Consider the following 16,566-nt stretch of genomic DNA (forward strand, 5'->3'; position numbering starts at 1 on the left):
GGATAATCTGTCACAGGGGGTTCACGTAACACCCTTTCCACAGTTAAAAGAAATGTTGAACTTGCACTTTCCCTAACTGTACACACACCGCTCTGCATTCACATCTAGGATCATAATTTACGTTCAGTTTACAGAATTTGTAAATTTTTGCAATTGTTTTAACTTGTAATTAAGTTTTCTCTACGAGGCACACCATATGCCACCATTAATTCTTCCTTGTTGATCTCTTAGGAGGCACACGAGTGCATGCTTTGATGCAATTTTTGAGGTCTTTTGAAAATCAGACGACTACGTGTTTAGCCATATGGGCCTTTGTTATTTAAAATGGCATATGATATTAATAAGAGAAGGCAAAAATGCAGAAGGACCTGTTAGGAAAGCAAAAACCCACAAATAATTGAAAAAAAAAAAAGGTTGTCAACATCGTTAGCCTTTTTTCTTTTTTTGCGTGATATTTTTGAAACCTGTCTTTGTTGACCCCGCACTGTTTCTTGTCTGTGAATATAGCTGTATACGATCACACGTGCACCGGGCAAACATATGGGAACCCTCGGTTTACCTGGGGCTGCAGATATGCACAGCCGCCTTCCCTGAGTCCAGCTGCAGCCGAGCGTTTCTTTCCCATCCTCACGCCAGGGTTTGACGGTGAGCTCCGGCTCCCCGGCACGGCACGGAGTCCGGCTTTGAAAGGGGCAGCCAGGCGGGTGTTTGGGTTTTCGCGGGGATTCACGGCTCTCCGAGCAGCCCGCCCGCCTGCCTGCCGTACGTGCGGGCACAGACCCGGCCCCCGGCCGGCGCGCACTAGGACCCAGCGGGGCTCCGGGCCGAGTAGGAACAGCCGCCGACCCCGGGCGGGCGGGCGGGCGCCGGGGCTGGAGCCGGGGTTCCGGCCGCGTTGGGCTGCAGCTCCGCCGGGAGACGGCACGACCCGGCGGCGGGCCACCCGCGAGTCCACCCGCCGCAGCCCCCCGATGTAGCCGCGAGGAGCCGCGGGGGGGCCGGCGATCGAAGGTAACGACAATGGGGCTCATTTCCTGCCGCCTGCTCTGCTGCTCGGGTTCAGCATTGTCACGAGCAGCCTCGCTGCTCAGGCGGCTGCTGCATTTGGGGGCACCCTTTGGCTTTTTTTTTTTTTTTTAAGGTGTCCGCCCCGTGTTTCCACCTGGCTTGGCTGATGGATAGAGCACGCAGCCCATGGGGGAGCGATCCAGGGATGGCAAGTTGCATATTTTCATTAGTTTTGTCTCCAAAGTAAGTTCATTTAAAAAAAAAAAGTTTTTCAGGAATTTGTGGCTAGTCGTTTTGTTTTTTTTTTTTAAAGATTTTTTTTTTCCTTGAAAAAAGCAAATGGATCATTTTTAAAATTCAAATAATTGGTATAATTCCGTTAACGACTTCCTCGGGCTTGACTTTTGTGGGCTCCCCGGGGCGCTACTTTTTTTTTTATTTTCAAGGAAGCGCCGCCGGGGTGGATGAGGAGTTGGGCTCGGGCCGTTGCCAGCATTGCTGTCGCAACTGTGTTTGCCATCAATTACCCGCGGCGGCCCCCCTCGGGGGGCAGTCCCCGCCTCTGCTCCGAGGCTGTCACTGGCTCCGCCGCCGTGACACTCCGGGCGGAGAGTTCCCTCGGAGGGCAGTCACACTCTTTCTCCTTCTGGAGAAACATTGTTTGCCGGAGAGAAAACCATTGATGCCTGGCGTGGGGGGGAGGCTGGAGAGAGACTGTGTCTCACTCAGGCTTTGTTTATACTCCTGGGATGACATTTGGGGAAGGGTAACACCCCTTCTTCCCGGGCGGCTTTGAAAGGGTGAGGATTCTATTCCTGGATTTCAATGGATTCGTTTCCCCGGGCTGGGGACGCGGAGCCCCTCTGTCACAGGATGTGCTTGAGGTGACGAGTTCGCCAGCAGTTGGGACACATGATCGCCGGTGCACAATGTGCCTCCTCTGCAAGGACCGGGGCTGCCGGGAGCTCCCGCGGGCAGCGGCGGAGGGCAGGGTGCGACTGGCTCCCGGAGGGAAGAGGGCATCGTCTCCCCCGAGCTGAGGAGGAGAGCCTGTGTGCTGTGCCTTTTGTTCCCTGTTTTTCATTGATCGCCAGCTCTGCCTTCCAGAGGGGAGCGCAGCCCGGAGCGGGCAGAGCTGGGCAGCCTGCACCGAGGGCCAGGGCTCCCTTGAACTCTCACACGGATTGGTCGCGGGTGATCGGAGACTTGGGAACACAGCCACCCCCAAAAACCTTCTTTTCCAACCACGCTGTCAATTCAGAGGAGCCTCCTCATGCACAGATTTCCGCCAGGTGGATTGTTGTTAAGTCAGGTGCCGTGTGCTCGAGGTACCTTTAAGTTTAATTTATTATTATTTTTTTGCCTTTATTTCCATGCAGATTAAAGTAGGCCATTTTGGTGGCAAATTTCTTTGCAGATGTCAGCGACTAGCACACATGGAGAGACGTATCACTTTACAGTTTGGTTTTGTTTTTTTTCTAGATCGTTTTTTTCTTCTCGGGAGTTGTAGAATGCTAAGTTATTCAACTTGGGATGATTTTTCGTACGCATTTTTTTTTTTTTTTTTTTTTTTTAGATTTGAATATTGAAATAGCACCATCCGCGGATGGATGCTTAACTGTATCTTGACTTTGGTCCTGTGTCTGAGCACTGGCATGGAGCAGGCACTAAGTTTCCGTCTGCAACAGTGGAACATAAAGGCAAAATCGGCTTGCACTCTGTTATAAGAAATTGTGGCGTCTGGTTTGAGGAGAATGCCTTTCAAGTCCAAGAGGGGAAAAAAAAAGTCATTCTTTACCTTCTAAGAATATGGGTTAGTAAATACCGTGTGGCATGTCATATCCGTAAGAGGAAAAATAGAAGGCCGATGGGGATATCTCCATTTGAGCCTTAAACCACCTCAATTAAAGGAGCAGCGTCCCAGAAGTTGTTAAATGTATAAACACTTTTCTGATTGGCTTAAAAATTTAGACACAGGAAGTGGATGGTATCTAATAACCATGAGTGGAGACATGGTTGTCATGGAAACTGAGAAGAGTACTCCCCCCCCCTTCTCCTCCACCATACATACACATACACTCCCATAACCACCACTTAAAAAAAAAAAAAATCCTGCATGTCATCACAGATGCCTGGAGAACATGTTGGCCTCTGTAAGCTTTCCCACAGCATCTGTTGAAACCTGAGACTGTGCCTGTCAAATCAAGGTCATTTTACAACAACAAGCAAAAATGCAGGCTCCTAGATTTCATAACTATTTTATTGAAAATGTGAGGGGAGTGTGGGGGGGGGGGGGCTTTAAAGCAAGGATGGCATTTTGCTGCTTCTGAGTTGTGCATGGAAAGGCCAAGAAGGTATGCGGGCGCGTAATTCTGGCGTCCAATTGATTTGTCCGTCTCCTGCTAGAACCAAACTCTTTTTAGAGCCGTGAAGACAAGTAACAGAACAGGTTACCTGAGGAGGAAGAGGCGTGTGGGGGACGATGTAATGAGGACCTGCTGTTTGCAGGAGGGTTCGGAGTTGAACTTCTCACCATTCAATTCCAAGAAAGGGGGCATTTTGGAACCTAGTGCAGGGGTAAACGGAGACTGTGCCTGGGCCTTCGGGGAGGATAAGGGAGGTGTTCGCAGTAACTGAGCCTGAAGGGGAAACTGAAATTGAAATAAGAATGGTTTCCAAACTGAAACTATGATTATTGGGTGAACTTAGAAAAAGTTTCCTGTTCTTTCATGAATAGAAAAGAGTGCTTTAGTTCTTAGCATCATTGAGAGGTGCCCCTGAATCAAGTTGGTAAGTATTTTAAGTGTCTTGGTTGGTACTGGTTGCAGGGAGGGGAGTAAAGAAAAGTTTGGCGAACCCCCTTACATTCCCCCCCCCCCCCCCCATTTCACTTTGTTAAGTGACAAATACCAAGGAGGCCCTCTCCTGAATGTTGACTCTGGGGATGGACACTGAACCTTCTAAATATAGAGCCAGTGTGTTTCCTGTGTTTCTCTCATCTTGCCGATGGTAGACTTCTCATGCTAAGTTCTGGATCTTCATTTGTTAATAGCTTCCCATCATGATGATTTAGAGCCTCGGGTTGCTTTATCTTAATTGAAATGGTCAGTTTTAAATCGCATTTCATTAACACTGATTTTTTTAAAAAGCAGCAAATGTGCTTTGTTTTCATCAACTAATTGCATTGGGGGAGGGAAAGGTAGAGAGAACCCTAACATCGCCGGGTGATTTAGGTAAACGTCATGATCCCAGGTTGTCCTGTAGTTAATGGATTTGGTGAAAAAGGTTAAGTTTCATGGCACAAAGGTTCTCTTTGAGCAAAGGATTTCCTGTAGGGAGCTTTCTTATCTGTGACTGTGTTCATTGGCAGGAAACTTGTCAGTTGCTTGTTTTTACAAACAGAAGGAAATGAATGGGATTTGTTGGTTTCTAGAGTCTGCCTTCATTCTCTATGGCCTGTCAGACCTTTTGCTTAGAACAAAAGTCCTAAAGGGACTTTGACGAGCACCATGAAGTCCCTTCAAACCTCTGGCATGTCTGTTTACTTATTTTTTTGCTTTGGGATCATTATGCTACCATGTACAATGTCTTTTACCAATACAAGTTAACAAAACACTCACGTTCCAACTCATTTTCAGTTGTCAGACGCACGCATACGCACGGTAGCCGGCATTTTTTGATAGCGATGCCCAATTTCTAATAATTAGTCTAGAATAGCAACCACATGCCAGTCTTGATTTTGGGTTAACCTGGAGAGGTAAAGGGAGAGAGGCAGCTTCGTTCTCTTTGAGTGTAAGGGGGAAAAATGCACAAAGACTGCCTGTCAGTTATATGTCTTTTCTTTCCTTTCCTTTTCACTTCTTTTCTTTTCATCGATTTAATAGATTTATTTATTTATAATGTTTTTCTTCTTTATTGATTAAGGTATTACATATATGTCCTTATTGCCCGTTGCCCCTCCTCCCATCAACCCCCCCACTCATGCCCTCACCCCCTGTTGTCTGTGTCCATTGGTTAGGCTTGTATGAATGCACACAAGTCCTTTGGTTGATCTCTGATGACAAAAACTTGATGTTGGGGGAAGGTTGGAAATTGGGGGTCGGGGTGGGGTTTTGCGTCCAAGTAAGGAAACAAATCTTAACTTTGCAAAGATTTATTGTGCCACAGTCTGGCTTATTTTTGGATATTGTAAATATACATATATTTGTTTTAATTCATATATGTTTCAAATTCTAGAAGAAGAAGTAGGGTGAGCTTCTTTAAAGGAAAGAAGGATGTAACCTCCGTCTGAAGGGGCAGCCTGGGGAGGGTCAGGAGCACCTGGAGAGAACCATTTGTAGTAGTTTCCATGGTGTTTACCTCTTTTGAAGGCATCACTTTTTATTTATATTTAGCACCAAATGAAATCTGATGTGAGACTCCAATATATGAGTGGAATGAAAGCAGTTACTTTGAGGGAACCAAGAGCCTACTCTCTCCGCCTCTGCCTGGGACATGCCCTAGGACCCTAGTCCTGCTCTGAACACAAGTTGAGAAGCTGTTAAAGTGCCCAAAATACCCTCTAACGAAGGCTGGAGGGGGATGGCTTGCAGAGTCCTGGAACATCTTAGCTGCAGAGGGAAGTTTTGTCTTGACAATTTAAAAGGATGCTTGTGATCAGAGTGAGCAGGAAAAAGGTCTGCAATACAGTGTGTTAAAATAAGCCAGCAGGTAGATAGTGAAAGGCTGGACCGGCCATAAGCATGGAGAAAGCCCTGGTCTAGTCTCTAAGGAGGGAAGGACAAAGAGTGTCCTATGGGGTTACATACAGACCAGGGCCCCCTTTCCTTACGAGGCGCAGAAACATAGCACGGAGGTGTTTGAGATCCATTGGTTATGATTGTACTCAAATGCACGGCTCTATTCTCTTACCACCTCAGGATATGTTATGTCCCTGTTATCCTATCTGTCAGTGAAAATTATTTCATATTGTCATTCATGAAAGTTTGCCAAGCCATATAATCTGCCTGGCAGACTCACTGGTGTTTTGAGTGTTGCGTAAAATGATAACACACAGTTGATATTTGCATATCCTCAAATGCTATAGGCCAGAGCATGGACTCGTGCACCGGTGAGGTCCCTCAGCCTGGCCCGTGGGGATCGGGCTGAAACCAGCTCTCCGACATCCCCCAAGGAGTCCCAGGTTGCGAGAGAGTGGTTCTCGGGTGACGTACCCTGGAATCGGGCTCCCTTCTCTGTGGGTCTGGGGTGCGGGTGAAACAGATTTAGGGTTGACAGGTGCCCCACCAGCAACCTAACCTACGGCCGATTCTGCAAGGAATTGGGCTCCCTCGTCTCTGGGGCCGGGCTGTGGGTGAAGCAGGTTCGGAGCCTATGGTGCCCCAGCAGCAACCTAACCCACTGCGGAATCAGGCTCAATCCTCTACTGGTCGGAGCATCTGCCCCCCTGGTCGTCATTGCACACCATAGGTACCAGGCAAATGGATGGATGGTCGCGTAGGCTTTTATATATAAAGATTATGTATGCAGATATTCAAATTATCTCTATTATGAGATTGACTAAAATGGCAGTGTTGGGATTGAGCTTGGTTCTCCTATTTTACATTCCAGAAACCACAACTATTAAGATTTCCAGGGGTGGCAGACAGAGGAATCTCCTCTAGTTCTACTCTTGATTAAAAAAATATATATTTTTATTGATTTCAAAGGGGAAAGAAGAGGGAGAGAGAGAGAGAAACATCAACAATGAGAAAGAATCATTAATCAACTGCCTCCTGCTCAGCCCACAACTTAGGCATGTGCCCCGACTGGGAATTGGAACCGTGACCTCGTGGTTCATTGGTGGGATGCTCAACCATTGAGCCACCCATTGTTACAGAACTGAGGAGAAGTCCGCCGAGATGGCAGGCAAACCGGAGTGGCATTTTGCTCCTCGTACCAGCCTCCCTGCGTTGTTTCCTGGAATGTGTGCAGTTGGGGCGTTGGTAGAAGCAGAAAATACAGACCCCTCGCTCCATTCTCCTGTTATTTCCACCGCCTTCGCCTTGTTTCCGTTGCCTGCGTGGGGTTAGAGATGGCGATGAAAATAAGCAATGTCCCAGGAAGCCACAGGTCTCCCAACAACTTGTGCTGGAACTTTTTCTTTTTGAAAGAAAATCCTTCCTCTGCAAAGATGAAACCAGTACAAGCGAAATAGTTGCTTGTGGTAGTGGATGAAAATGATTGTGATTAACTTTTATTTGTTGAATTGTGTTGAATCAGGTTTTCCTGTGTAGCCTGTTGGAAGCTCTCTCATTCCTCCTCCCACCTGAAATAGAAACCCAGCAGAACTGTCCCAAGGTATATTCACGATAATAGACCCGTGGTTCTTCTCCAGTGAGTGTTTCAACTCTGATGTTCCCGGGGACTTTTGTTTTGGAACTCGTGCATTCCAGTTACCGGGACATTGCTGAAGCCACCGATTACTGCAGGATTCCAGATGTTTTACGGAGTTCTTTTCTGGTACCTTCGCAGATGTTATTTTCTTAAGATTCCGATAGTAGCAACTCCTTCTTGGAGAAGGGATTTTAGTAGATTATACAAGGTTAGATGTTAGATAACCTCATATTTCTCCACACTAAAATTTTCTGAGTAGGTGAACTTAAAGGTGTTTTTTTTTTGTGTGTGTGTGTTTTTTTTTTTTTTGCAATGAAAACAATGACCCTTTAATGACTAGTGAATACATGCCCAAATTAGGACAGTCATAGTAGGACTAGATTTAGCATTTAGAATGGTCTCTTGAAACACATATAAATCTCTCTGGGTAAGTTTGGCAGTGTTGGGTGATCTAGAAATGTCACATTGCACTGGTAAGGGGCTTTCCTATTTCCGGTGCTGTTCCTACATTATTTTAATTGATTCTCATAATAACCTAGTATTAATAATATACCACTACTACTAAGTAATGATAATATACGTTAGTATCCCATTTTACAGATGAAAAACGCAGGCAACTATGTTCACAGAGCCCCACTCTTTGGTACCAAGTAGTTCTCACCCTGACTCCAAATTCCAGGCGTTATCCACCCCACTGACTCTCATAGCCGTTCCTCTGTTTCTGTTCCAGGGTCCCTGACTGCCCCTTCCAAGCTAAAAATGGAGTCTCCTCTTGGGAAGAATGGCAGTGCTGGGCGGGGAAAATTTGTTGTGATTCTGGCAAGAAATAGGATTATGCTTCTTGTCATTGTGTGCTCTCGGACCATTAGTGATGGGAGGAACTTTTTAGTTCCCTCTCAGTGATTATCTCCCTTAAATCATCTTCATCTTCTGCATTTCCCTTCCTCTGCCTCTGAGCACATTCACCCTTTTGGTCAATGAAAGGCCCTTACCACACAGGGATCTGACTTTCCTGAATTACCCAGATATTACTCGAAGTTTTTCTGTTGGTGGCATCCATAGAAACGGATTTCCTAGACCACATTCAGTTTTATACTTCATATGACCTGCCCAACAAATTCAAGGATGCAAATACAATGACGTCTCTTTTATTTCTTTCTAAAAAAGAAAAAAAAAAAAAAGGAAAAAGAAAAAAAAAAGGGCTTAGGTTGTCAGATTAGCAGGATTCCCAGTATCCCCTTTTTGGGTCTCCCTTACCCATAAATCAGGGGTTGGGAACGTCTAGCCCACGGGCCTTATATCATTTGGTCTGGCCCTGCCAAGGCATTAGGGATGAATTAATCAAATGTTTGACCAAATAAAATAGGCTGATTCTTAAGCTGATAATTTTGTATGGCCTGTGAGTGATATTATAAATATCCAAATGTCCCTTGGCAGAAAAAGGTTCCCCAAATGGCTTTATACAGTCCCAGTGGAGCAGACCAGGCTGACTTCCTCATCTAAGCAGGGAGCTCTGAGTGGGGCACCCGCTGTGCCTTGGATACGTGGTGTGCAGTGGGCACTGCAGTGGGAACAGGGTAGACATTTTTGGTGAAGTGGGTGCTAGCACTTTCTCAGTCTCTTAAAGACTTCAGGTGAGATTGATCAGAATCTGATGGAACTAATTCTTATTTCACATGCATACCGTCACAGATTTCACATGCATGCAATCATCTTAAAGAATTGATCTAGGACATGAAGATATTAATATATCTTCACAATAGGGGAGACAAACCATGCAGCTACTCATTCCGTGAACAGTTAGTGAGCACCTGTGGCGTACTAGGAGCTGTGCTCTGTGAACGGGACATAAGGGTGAAGAGACTACTCCGGGATATCCTACTGTCTGCTCCTTAACTCTGATTGGCTTCTTAGTCTGTAAAGATTGCTCTTTTAAAAATATTTTTATTTTTATTTTTATTCTTGACACCATTACAGATGTCCCCATTTCCCCCTAAATACCCCTCTTTTGAAGTTCACATTCTGAGCTGATGTTGAGGGATGGGAGTCCTCCCTCCCTGAGCTCCTCCCCAAGGTGTGTGCCTTTTGTTTTTGTTTACAAGCTGACCCTGTGAGGTCTCCAGGGCCAGTACTTGGGAGGCGATCCCAGGAAGACACCAGTAGGGGGGACGTGGGAGATGCGGAAGAAAGCATCCAATAGTGACTGTGTCTCGCCAGTTACCACTGTGCAGGGGCGCTCAGGGTACCGCAGCTGGCCGAGAGCTTGTGTCCAACAGGCCACGTGCTGCTTTCAGTCACAGGTTGATGGATGCTCTCAGGGGACCTGGATTCCCAGCACTCAAGGGTGGTGGGCAAGTTGGCAGAGTGGGCTTTGGCCGAGAAGGTCCTCAGGGGCTTGTTGATGCCGTGGGTTGCAGTTGAAGGCCGGGTGGGTGTGCACTAAGATAGGAAGGCCTCAGAGGCGCGTCACGGCCTCAGTCGTCAATCTCTACTCTTCAGCTCCTCCCACAGTCTCAGAACTGTACACGTTAGGAGAATTGTTTGACTGGTCCTCTAAACTTCAAAATGAAGGAAGATCCTGGGACAGTGGTCTTTTTCAGTCTGAAAAGTGGGCATAAGAGAAATTGACCTACGTTCAGAGTCTAAGCATTCAGGCAGGAGTTTTTGAGGAGGGCATTCATTGTGTTCTGTTCTGTTTTCCTTTGTTTCAACCACTGTCCTTGTTTTCCAGGTTGGAAAACTTGAGCACCCACTTGTTCTGCATTCCCCCATAACTTAAGACTCAGTAATGTGGAAATCCTGAAGGGATTATTGCAAAGGCTAATCAGAAAGCCCCTGAAAAGCCCTTGGCACAGAGCCTGGCACGTAATTACAGCTTACGTCGTTTTTAGCTATTTTTGTATGTTGTTGTTGTTGTCATGTCTCTATTTGGGACTTATGGTGGCTCCCTGTTGCTCACCTTACCAAGCCTGTCCTCCTCTGCCTAACATTCAAGATCTTCCTTAATCTAGCCCCACCCATTAGTGCTCAGGGAGTGCCCCCACAGCTGCTCAGGGTCTGTTGTCTCTGTGTCTCTGAACCGGCCTCACTCCTTCCGGCTCCTGCCTTTGTTCATCTCATCCCCTGACCACAGCCTTCGCCTTCCTCCCTTCACGCATCGTGGAGTCCCCTGTTTCAGCCACTCTGCAATGCCACTGAGCAGGGAACATGCAGTTTGTTCATTTTTGTCCCCAGCAGATCTTCCTCCCCAGTAAACACCCATGGGTTATCAGGGAAAAGAATCATCGCTTTTGATCCCATCCATTTTAAAATGTAGTTTGATCTGACAATCCAAAACAGTTGCTTAAGATAATTGTGTCTTCTGCCAAAACTGGTTTGGCTCAGTGGATAGAGCATCGGTCTGTGGACTGAGAGGGCCCAGGTTCGATTCCGGTCAAGGGCATGTACCTTGGTTGCGGGCACATCCCCAGTAGGGGGTGTGCAAGAGACAGCTGATCGATGATTCTCTCTCATCGATGTTTCTAACTCTCTATCCCTCTCTCTTCCTCTCTGTAAAAAAAAAAAATCAATAAAATATTTCCCCCTTACAGTCATAGGATCTATTGATGACTTTGAAGACTTAACTGCACCAGCAGATGAAGGGTGTGGCTCCTATATCGCATAATCTAGTCTAGTGGTTTTCAAAGACCCACAGTAAGATACACATACGTTGTCATGAGATTCTAGTAAGCTGTCTATAATAATAAAAGGGCAATATGTTAATGAGACCAGATGTCTTCCAGATGTCATTCCGGATGTCCTTCTTGATAAAGCCGGCCTGAGGGAAGCCAGCCCAGGTGCCGGGTGCCTGCTGGCCGCCAGAGGAGGGAAGCAGCCTGAGTCCTGGGTGCCAGAGGGAAGCCAGTGCCAGCAGCTGGGGGAAGGAAGGCCTATTCTTGCATGAATTTTAGTGCATCAGGCCTCTACTAGGATATATGTAGACATGGACAGGCCACACAGAGTTTTTACTAAGTAACATGTAAAAAAGGAAACATGACTTTCACAATATATTATTATTATTATTGCTACACTGGGAAGCACTTTGATCTCAACCATTCTATTTTTTTTTTTTAATCCCCACCCAAGGATATGTTTATTGATTTGAGAGAGGGGGGGAGAGATTAAGAGGGAAAGAAATATCAATGCGAGAGAGAAATATCAATTGGTTGCCTCCTATAAGTGCCCTGCCCAGGGATTGAACCCACAACCTAGGTAGGTATGTGCCCTGACTGGGAATTGAACCTGTGATCTTTCTGTGTATGGCATGATACTCCAACCAACTGAGACCCCAACCCCACAATTAAGGCCCCACATGTTAGATATTTTCATTGTAAAATAGAAATGTTTATTCAGATTTACCCACATATTTACTACTTTCCTTAAAATACCTTCCTACATCCCTACTCCTCAAATTACTTTTCTTCTTAGATTTCATTTAGTGAGTATCAATTGAGGGAAAACAATTTCAGTTATGATTTGGTGGAAATTTTTATTTTTTTCCTATTTCCTTAAAATATAGTTTTGCTAGGTATAAAAATATTTTTTTGCTAGTTATAAAATTCTAGTTATTTCCTCTCAGAACATTAAAGATGTCCCTATGTTTTCTGGCTTCTGCTTCTGAGAAACCAGTGTTAAGTCTAATTGTTCTTGACAATGAAGGTATTCTTTTTTCAAGAGTACTCATGGCTGCTTTTTGTCTTTGGTATATTGCAAATTGTCTAGATGTGAATCTCTTTATTTTTTAATCCTCACCCAAGGATATGTTTTTATTGATTTTTATAGAGAGAGGCAGAAGAAAAATAGAGATAGAGAACTAGAGAACCATTGATGTGAGAAACCTTGCCTCCTGTATGCCCCCTGAGGATAGAACCAGCAACCTAGGTATGTGCTCTGACGGGGAATCAAACATGTGATCTCACCCTGGCCCAATTTTTCTCAGTGGTTAAAGTGTGGGCTGATGGACTAAAGGATTATGGGTTTAATTCCCAGTCATGGGCATGTACCTTAGTTGTAGGTTTGATATCCCGGTCTAGGTCAGGGTGTGTGTGGGAAGCAAACAATCAATGTGTCTCTCTCACATCGATGCGATCTTTTTGTGTACAGGATAATGCTCCCACCAAGCTACCCAGCCAGGGCATGAATTTTTATTATTATTATTATTTTTTTTTTAATCTTGGGATGTGTGTGTGTGTGTGTGTGTGTGTGTGTGTGTGTGTATGATTTTGTGGACTGTTTTTTTTCACTACTTTTCGAAGATTCTCAGAATTTGTTCCTGCTCTGTAACTTCTCTTTTACTTTTGACTTTCAGATGAGGTATATGTTAGATTTTAGTTCTCCTTTTTATGTTTTAATCTCTTTTTCATGTTTTCTGTCTTTATATCTTTATGTGCTATAGTCTAGATCACATGTGTCAAACACAAGGCCTGCGGGCCAAATCCGTCCCGCCAGGCCTTGCAATGTGGCCCGCACCGCGCTGTCATCACTGCACTCCGCTGCGTTTCCATCACAATGACAGTTTATGACTGTTCAGTAAACCATTCGGCCCGCAATTTAGGCTGGATTTTAGATTTTGGCCCCTTCTCTGATTGAGTTTGACACCCCTAGTCTAGATAATTTTTTAGACTTCATTTCCTGTACATACTCTGTTTGATCCTGTTTACAATTTATTTATTGTTAATCCTCACCTGAGGACATTTTTTCCACTGACTTTTAGAGAGAGTAGAAGGGAGGAAGAGAGGGAAGGTGCAGAGAGGGCGGGGGAGAGAGGGAGAAACATTGATGTTTGAGATTGATTAGTTGCCTCCTGCTCGTACTCTGACTGGGGATTGAATCCACAACCTGGGTATGTGCCCTGACTAGAAATTGAAACTGCCACCTTTTGGTGAATAGAACAATGCTCCAACCAACTGAATCACACCAGCCAGGGCACAATGTTTCATTTTTAATTTATGTTGCTATTGGGCTTAGTAAATGAGAATGACATATGGAACTGAGTTAAATTGTTGGAATCATGGTTTGTTTTCTTTTTCATCAAGTGGTTTTCTTTCTCTACTACACTGTGTCGTGGATGGGAAAATCCCACAATAGATTACTAACGTCTTAGTAACTAATCTATTATCCACCTGCTCGGATGCAAACACAGTACATGTGGAAAATTACTTTATATGCTGAGAAAGCCCATGTTTTGGAAAAATGTTGTGCTGTTTATATACAAAACATTGTTTTGAATCAAGCCATCTAAAATATGCAGATGAATCACAGGGAGTTGTATCTTGGATAGGATCATCAAAATTCCAGAAATGGCCAGGCTACAAAGTACAAGATGTGGTGAGTCTATATTTAGGTATCGACCATGTTTTGTTTGCGCATCTCCTTGGGCTTGGCTCTGGCGTTGGTCAGAGAATAGCTCTCCAGCCGAGGCTTTCACTCTAGATCAGCAGTTTTCAACCTCTTTCATCTCAGGGCACACATAGACTAATTACTAAAATTCTGTGGCACACCAAAACATGTATTTTGCTGATCTGACAAAAATAGGTATAATTTTGATTCATTCACAGGAGATAGCTACTGTTGCGTTGGCTGTTGTCATTTTTTTTTTTTTAATCCTCACCCGAGGATATTTTTCCATTGGTTTTAAGAGAAAAGGAAAGACAGAGAGAAACATTAACGTGAGAGAAACACATCTATTGGTTGCCTCCTGCATGAACCCCAACCAGGGCCCTGGCCAAGGAGGAGCCTGCAGCTGAGGTATGCTCCCTTGACCGGAATTGAACCTGGGACCCTTCGGTCAATAAACTGATGCTCTATCCACTGAGCAAAACTGGCTAGGACTGTCATTTTTCACTTTGACAGTCTAAGGGAAAAGAGGTTAGTACCCCTAACTAAATAGTCAGGGATAGCATGTTTTGGAAATTCTTGTGCATGCCGGTTGAAAATTGCCGCCCCAGATGATGACTCAGGTGGCCAATCTAGCTCCCTGAGAGCCAAGACAGACAAGCTCTCCACTTGTTATGTTGTTTCCTTCATGGAACAGGGCGTAGGATTTCTGACATGTGAGAGCAGAGCACAGCATTTCTAAGAAAGTAGATCAGGTTCAGGAGGGGCAGTACACAGTGCTCTTTTTGGAAATTATGTTTAGTACTTTCTTCTCAACGTGAAGGCATCTCTCTTATCTTTTTAGAAACATTTCTCTCTTGCTTAGAAAACTTTCCAAAAGCTACTCTTTTGTAGGTACCGAGTCTCAGCCAAGGACTTGAACGAGATAGAGTTCAGGAACTAGCAGGTTGAGTGGAAGAGTTAACACCCTCTGTTGATACAGTGAGCTAATAAATGGACTCTTCCCCCATTGAGCAAGGGCTCATTCTGCCCTAACTGCCAAATATTCAGTCATTACAAGGGAAAGAGGCAAGACTTCCATGTTCTTGATGTGGCCAAAGTGATTTTGAAGTTAATTTGTATTTTTTAAGCAAAGTATTCCCTGCATTATTATCGGGAAGACCATATAATCCTGACTTGTTTGTGATAGATTTGGTGTATGCCCACTGCTCCACTGTTGTTATTCACAGTGAGTGCCTCCTTTCATTTTTCAAATGTCCTGGTGTGTAAGATAAATGGTCATCACCGCACTTACAATGGTAGTCAATGTGACTCTCAATAGTGGATCAGCTTTGTTCAGACCCACTGTTGCCGAGAAAAGCTGCATACAACGAAAATGAAAATAAAATGTCAGTTTGGAAGCATTGGAGAGGCATCAAGGCAACGAGGAATGGCAGAACCAAGATTTGGGAGGAGGAAAACCCTCACTGGAGGGCCTGGCTTCTGGGTCCTATTCTTGAGATAACTGTCAACTCAGAAAGTGGTGGCTAAGAAACTTAACAGAAGTTTCAACAAACTCATGGCAGTGGCAGTTTGGTAATTGTATTCAGGCCCTGCCAAAGAGCAGGAGCCCTAATAAACAATCGAGACTTCCATTTGGAACCCTAAGTCCAGATGAGCCAGAAATAGAAACATCCTCAGAGGGACTGAAGCCAAAAATCAAATATTTTCAGATTAGTGTCCCCAGCTGAAGTGCCTGCCAAAAGCCAAAGTAAAAAGCCTCGTGGGAGAAAAACACATCTTGTTATCACCAGAGTCTTTCACGTACTATATCTGTCACCCAATGAAAATGATGGAAGATGAGTAAAAACAGAGAAAAATGTTGACAAATGAGATACGCCTTATCAGGATTCAGATGGTGGGTTTAATAATTATATGGTCTCTAAAATAACGGTGGTAAATATACTCAAAGAATTGAACCTAAGGTTTAAAAATTTGCCATAGAACTGAAAATTATAAATAAGAACTAGGTTGGAAAAATACAGACGAACTTTTTAGGATGATGGACATTTTCCAAGACTGCACAATTGAATTAATATATTGAAACCACTGAGTGTACATTTGTAGTAGGTGAATTTTATGAATTTTAATAAAGCTATGAGTTAAATGGAGTTGATGCAGTTGAAGATAGAGTTAATGAACTAGAACATAGGACAGAAGAAAATACCCCAAAATAAAGCATGGAGAGGCTAAATAAAGGATTTTGAAAGACATATAAATATGGTGGAATGCCTTAATAGATATGTCATTGGAGTTTCAGTAGGAGAGGAGAAAATGTTACAGGAAAAATAATTGGGAAAAATCGCTGAGAATTTTTCAAAACTAACAAATGACCAAGCTACAGAATTAAGAAGTAGGACACCAAGCAGGTCACTATAAAGAAACTTCACCCATAAACAGGATAGTAAGTTTTCTGAAAACAAAAAGAGAAAAGCAGAAAAGCAGTCAGACCTGGAGGAGTGAGTAGCTTTGGCCTTCAAAGGAACAACCATAAGATTGACAACTTACTCTTCAACTCAAATAACAGATGTCCGAAAGAGATGGAAATATCTTCAAATTGCTAAAAGAAAACAACTGTTAACTGTGAATTCTATCTCTGCCTAAAAGATAACTCAAAAATGAAGAAAGGCAAAACATTTTTTGTTATCATGAGCAGATTTGTACCAAAGGAAGTATTTTAAGGGCATCATTTGGACAGAAAGAAAAGTATTCCAGATCAAAGCTCAGAGATGTAGGAAGGCATGAAGATTAATAAAAGTAATAATTATA

The 16,566-nt window shown here is 44.2% G+C and overlaps 1 protein-coding gene across 1 annotated transcript in view; it reads left to right on the forward strand.

Annotated features, from left to right (window-relative positions):
- The first annotated feature begins 865 nt into the window (after positions 1–865).
- Positions 866–16,566, forward strand: part of FOXN3 (forkhead box N3) — a 346,858-nt gene continuing 331,157 nt past the window's right edge. The window contains exon 1 of the mRNA XM_045573555.1: positions 866–1,011. The gene's annotated coding sequence lies outside the window, so the exon portion shown is untranslated. The remainder of the gene's footprint in view (positions 1,012–16,566) is intronic.

Source organism: Pipistrellus kuhlii, unplaced genomic scaffold (genome assembly GCF_014108245.1).
Source record: "Pipistrellus kuhlii isolate mPipKuh1 unplaced genomic scaffold, mPipKuh1.p scaffold_m20_p_1, whole genome shotgun sequence".
NCBI classification, from domain to species: domain Eukaryota; kingdom Metazoa; phylum Chordata; class Mammalia; order Chiroptera; family Vespertilionidae; genus Pipistrellus; species Pipistrellus kuhlii.